Below are 6,000 nucleotides of genomic sequence, written 5' to 3' on the forward strand. Positions count from 1 at the left end.
CAGATGCCAGTCCAGACTATAATAACAAGCAAAACTTTCAATCATGAATAAGCGGAGAAAGTAAAATGTTCCATGATAAAAAACCAAATTTATACAGTATCTATTCACAAATCCAGCCCAACAGAAGATAGTAGAAGGGAAAACCCAACCCAAGCAGGCTAAACACACCCAAGAAAACACAGGAAATAAACAATTCCACACCACCAAAACCAAAAGAAGGGAAAAGAACAACACACACACACACATGCACTCATGCATGCATGCACACACCAACATTAAAACAATAGTAATTAACAATAATTACATATAATAATCATACTTGTAGTGATGTTAGGTACTAGTTTAGTTAATTGTACAAATATGTTTTAACCAAAGATTATAGAACATCATAAAGTGAATGCACTGTCTAAGAGAGAGAGAGAGCAGAAGTATAAAAAATATCAGTGAAGATTGAAGATTAAAGCTGCCTCTAAATCCAACTTCAAAACCAGCAGGCAAATCATCTACTAAGCTAACTATTCTGATCATATTTCTTACTTTCAATTAGTAGTGATACTATTGGATATTACCAGGAGAAAGAGTATAGAATATCTCAATATTTAACCTGATTTTTTATTTTAAAATGTGTTTAAAGGTAAAGAAGTGCTTCTTTGACAAGTTAATGAATGATACTAAATAGTGTATCATAGAATAAAATTGTTGGAGACATACTCTGGAGTATCTTAATACCTATATGGAATGTTGCTTTCAGAAGCTTAAGTTGATGGGAAGGTAATGAAACTTGTGACTCAAGTACAGTACTTTAGAAATACAGCTTCCTTCTAAAAAACAAAAACAATCATGGGTCATTAATATCTCTCAAAATCAACAGACACATCCTATCCTAACAGAATGAATGAGAAAACAGGTTTCATCATTGTGCTACATACAAGAAACACACCTCAGCAACAAATATAGACATTAACTCAGATGACATGGACTGTTTCAGTCAGGTATAGATTCTTGGGAATGGGAGTTCTCAAAGCATCAGTGGACAAAGAGTTGGCAAATTGACAAACAGACAAACTCAGGGGGGGGTTGAATCTGAGTGTCTTTTGCAGGCAAGCAGTCTAGACTTTTATACACATTTTTTAAAAACAGGGAGTGTTTTGTGGCTACATTTCCCATGGAGTAGAATCAAGGGAGTCAATGAAGCAATCAGGCATTCACAGTACAAAGTACAGAATGCAAAGTAATAGTGTTGTCGTATTTGAATTACCAACATGAAATGAAACAGTACAGGGTACAGAATGCAAAGTAAAGACGTCATCATTCTTAAGTTACTGGTTGGTATCAGTACGCATGTGCCGTCTTTGTCAAGGGTCAATGTTCTCTCATTAACGGAACTTATGCCCAACACCTGTGTGCCAAGACAGTTTTTTTTCTTAGTTCTCCTTTCTAGTATCTGAGTGCCACCATCTGGAGCTTTCTAAAACACTTTATTTCTTTGTAAATCATAATATAAATTATTAACTAATGAATAATTGTTAGCCATGTTTGTTTTAATAAGTGGAGCAGAACTTGGTGGTGAACTCCGGCCATGAATGGTCCCTGGCTACAGTCCCATGTTAGGGCATTTCACAGAAACGTTGTCATGTTTGAAGGGTCCTGGGATGGGAGTAAGGTTAGGAGAAAGAATAAAGACAGAATATGCCAACACATTGAGAAAAAAGAAGGTTGCAATCAGTTACTCCTGGCAGGAACATCAGACCCATTTCAGGAGGCTCTACCTGGGTAGGATGTCATCACCTCGGGTTGTGCAACAGCATTTGTCACACAGACTCCACTGCAGGGGTCATGACACTCACAGAAAATGCCTGGACAGAGAATTTACAAGAAAACTGGCCAAAAAAACAAGCTGGAGTAAACACTCTAATATTAAATGAAATAGATTTTCAACCAATATTATTCAAAAGAGATGGAAAGAGACACCTCATATTCATCAAAGGAAAAACATGAGCTCTCAATTCTGAATATCTATGCCCCAGATGCAAGGGCACTCACATTTATAAAAAAGACATTGCTAAAGCTTAAATCACATATAGAACACCACACTTTAAAAGTAAGAGACTTCAACACCCCACTCTTACCAATGAACAGATTATCCAGACAGAAACTAAACAGAGAAATAATGAAACTATGAGATACTATATATCAATTGGGCCTAACAGAAAATACAGAATATTTCTCTCAGACACAAAAGAATATACATTCTTCTCAGCACCTAACATAATTTTCTCTAAAATTGTCCATATACTTGCACACAAAGTCTCACCAGATACAAGAATATCCTCCTAGGAGGATATGAGGTAGACTTTAGCAGAGATTCCTACTAGCAGAGGCCATAGAGACTAAAGAGGACTCACTCTAATTAGAAAAGACTCCTCATAATGGAAGCGAACACCAACTCACCCACAAAACTTTGACTCCAAGTCTGCCCCACCTACAAGATGTGCAGGGATAAAGATAGAACAGATAAAGCAGAGATTGAGGGAATTCTAACCAATGCCTGGCCCAAACCAAGTCCCACCTCATGGCAGGGAGCCCACCCCTGGCACTATTGAGTAATGATACTCTGCTATGCTTGCACACAGGAGCCTAGCAGAGTTGCCCTTTGAGAACCTTCACCCAGCAGCACTTTGAAACAGATGCTGAAATTCATAGCCAAACATTGGGTGATACACAGGGAGTCATGTGGAAAATTTGGGGGAAGGATAAAAGGACCACCTGGAGATGACAGGATCTCCGCAAGAAGATGAACAGAAACAACACACAAGGGCCCAGAGTGGCTTGTTGAAACTGAAGCACCAACCAAGAACCACACATGGACTGGACTGAGGCAGCCTACACAGATGTAGCTGATGGGCAGCTCAGATATCATGTGGGTTCTCTATAAGGGGAGCAGGGTCTGTCTCTGATATGGCCTCTGTTGCCAACTTTTTGATCACTTCCCCTGGTGGGACTGCCCTGCCAGCCTACAGGAGAATTCACTCTCATTCCTGATGCAACTTGATGATCTGGGGTGGATAGGAAGGGGGCTCCCCTTTTCTGAGGAAAATGGGAGGGGCATGAGAAAGAGAGAGAGGGAGGATGGGACCAGGCCAGGAGGAGGGATGGGGTCACAATCAGGAGGTAAAGTCAATAAACAAAATTTTAAAAGGAAAAAAGATAATAAAAGAAAAATTAAACATACATACATAAACATATGTAATATGTTCTATAATATATATTTATACTTAGGGTGACATAAAATGATAAATAATTTAATCAAAATATTGAAAATTAAACATAACTACACCTAAAAAATTAAATTCCAGAGACTTGAAGACCACTCACAAGATTAACCAAAAATGGATTAAATTGAGCTAACATTACATGCCATATTATAATGAACATTTTAAATTATTGTCATCTTTCCATGAATGACCATACTACGGACTCAACGTTTTCCCCCTACAATGCTTATTGATAACAATCTATATTGGCACATAAAAGTCAACTCATTTTTTTCTATAGTTCTGGTATACTTTATTTTCTCCAAGTGTCATGTATTTGAATATTCTGTATCTGTCTCTTATCTGGCTCAGGATACCTGCACAACAGAAACTGTGGTAAAGTCACTAAGCCATTTCCTGAGTAGTGACCTAGGGAAGTGTGTCCTCCCCTCAGCTCTACCATGCACATCACCTACTATTTCTTTCCCATTCAACGTTAATTATAGGATCAATTTATCCACATATAAAATAATATTTTTGTTAACTATATGATGTATCATGCAAAATTATCAGAGGTATGAGTAGAGTGGGTATCATCAAATGTTGGTTTTAAATGTATTTCAATAAAATACTCTTATTATGAATGATGAAATCCTATTTCAAATTGTCCCATATTTTTAACTCAGTGAACCCGTCAAAATTTTTAAAATTTATTTATTTATTACATATACAGTATTTTGCCTGTATGTATGTACTCCTGCCCCCCAGAAGAGGGCACCAGATTTCATTGTAGATGGTTGTGAGCCTCCATGTGGTTGCTGGGAATTGAACTCAGGACAGGACATTTGGAAGAACAGACAGTGCTCTTAACCTCTGAGCCATCTCTCCAGCCCCCCCCCATCACAATTTTTATCTGAGAATACTATCATTCAATAAAAGTTGCACTTTTTGTGTGTGTTTGTGGATAAGAAATTTTCTTTTCATAACTCTGTAGAAGAGCATTCTCTTCATATCATTTTTGCCTCTTCTCAATAGTGCTTTTTAATTTCCCTAAGTGTCTAAACTTTATTTCTCTTACTGGTTCTGAAATGTAAGGGAAATAAATTCTCCATCTCCTTTCATGTTTTTCCTAATGGATTTCTGAAAGTCCTCTTTGGTGTCTTGGTGATTCCTTTCATTTTAAGAGAGAGACCAAGTCACAAATATCACACTGAAGAAGTTCAGAACTTTAAACATTTAGATGTCCGAGTGCTAAGATAAAAACCAATGGTTATGGGAAATTAAGTGGAATTGGTCAAACAAGATGTCTTCACTTTGTGACTTTCATAATTTCTATTAGTGACATTCCCTGATCATGTTAGGTGTATTTGTGGAAACAGAACATCTTGAATTTACTATCAGTACATCTGTAAGGCAGAGGAGCACTTCATTTTATCATGTCCCTATGTTATTATTTGTCACACACAAGATCAAAGAATACTATTTTTCAATTCAACCATCAAGTACAGTTATTTGAGCCCTGTGAGCACATGTTCAATTATCCTTTGTGAAGGATTGGTCTCACATTTGTATCATCTTATTCATATTAATCAGAATCATTAGTCAATTAATTATTCATATTAATCAGTTATAACACTGATTTTGGTCACACAATCTATTAAGGAAAGGAATCTAAGCACTGGGGTTTATGCTATTCTTTGCAGAACAAGTAGGTATGAAGTAAATAGACCCTGATTGTGTTAAGCTCAGCCGACTGCCCACAGTACCCAATTGTTAAATCACCTTGTCACAAATTAAGAAATCATTTCTGAAAATTCATAACATACTTTCCATGTCACACCATGTGTCTCTTTAGTGGAAAAACAAACAAAAGAGATCCATCCTTTCCGGTCAGTATTGACCAATTTTCTCTGCTTGTTTCTTTCTCTTCCCTCCACATCTAAGGGAGAGATGCTCTGCTTTGAGGGTGGGAATTGTTACATCTGCTTCACAAGTGCTGTCATCATGGTTGCTACATGAAACAGAATGATGGCTCCAAATTCCCCCCTCACTGCAACTGAAATTGGAAGAAATTTCCCTGAGACATCATGAACATATAAGATGAATTCTTAGTCTCTCTGGATTTGTAATGTCCCTTCCCTGTGAGATACAAAGACACAATTAGTTCAATGCATTTTTTAAACTTACTTGAATCTATGTGTATAAGGAGCAAAGGAAGACCTGAGTTAGTGAAATCTTGAAAGAATGTGCTTTTTCTTTAAATAGGGATGACCATACAGAGAACTCCAAGGCATACTATCCATAGGATGTTGGCAAGAGCCCGCTTCCCGCCACAGTTTCAGAAACCCAAGTAAAAACATGATTTTATGATTAATCAGTGTGTGCAAAAGCTAGGAACTACAGCTTTGGATGTTTAAAGCCTGAAACTGCTCACCTACAGAAACCTGCTACAGATTTCAACCAAGCCTTTCCTCTGCACTGTTTATAACGAACATTCTAGGGTTCCAGGTTTTGGTGGTAGTAAGTTCAGCTTCAACAGGGTACACATCCCACCTGAACACAGCTTTTTGTACGTATCTGTGTGCATGTCCTTTCTTCATTCCTTCACTGTCCATAGACAGGATTCTAGGGCTCAAGCCACATGCAGTATGATACACCTGTGTCTAAAATTATGTTGCTTCTTTTTTATGGGAAGCCTTCTATTTGTTAATAGTTTATTATAACATTAGTTTGAAAAATAGTACAC

The sequence above is a fragment of the Acomys minous genome (assembly GCF_964271855.1).
Source record: "Acomys minous genome assembly, chromosome: 10".
Classification (NCBI taxonomy): Eukaryota; Metazoa; Chordata; class Mammalia; order Rodentia; family Muridae; genus Acomys; species Acomys minous.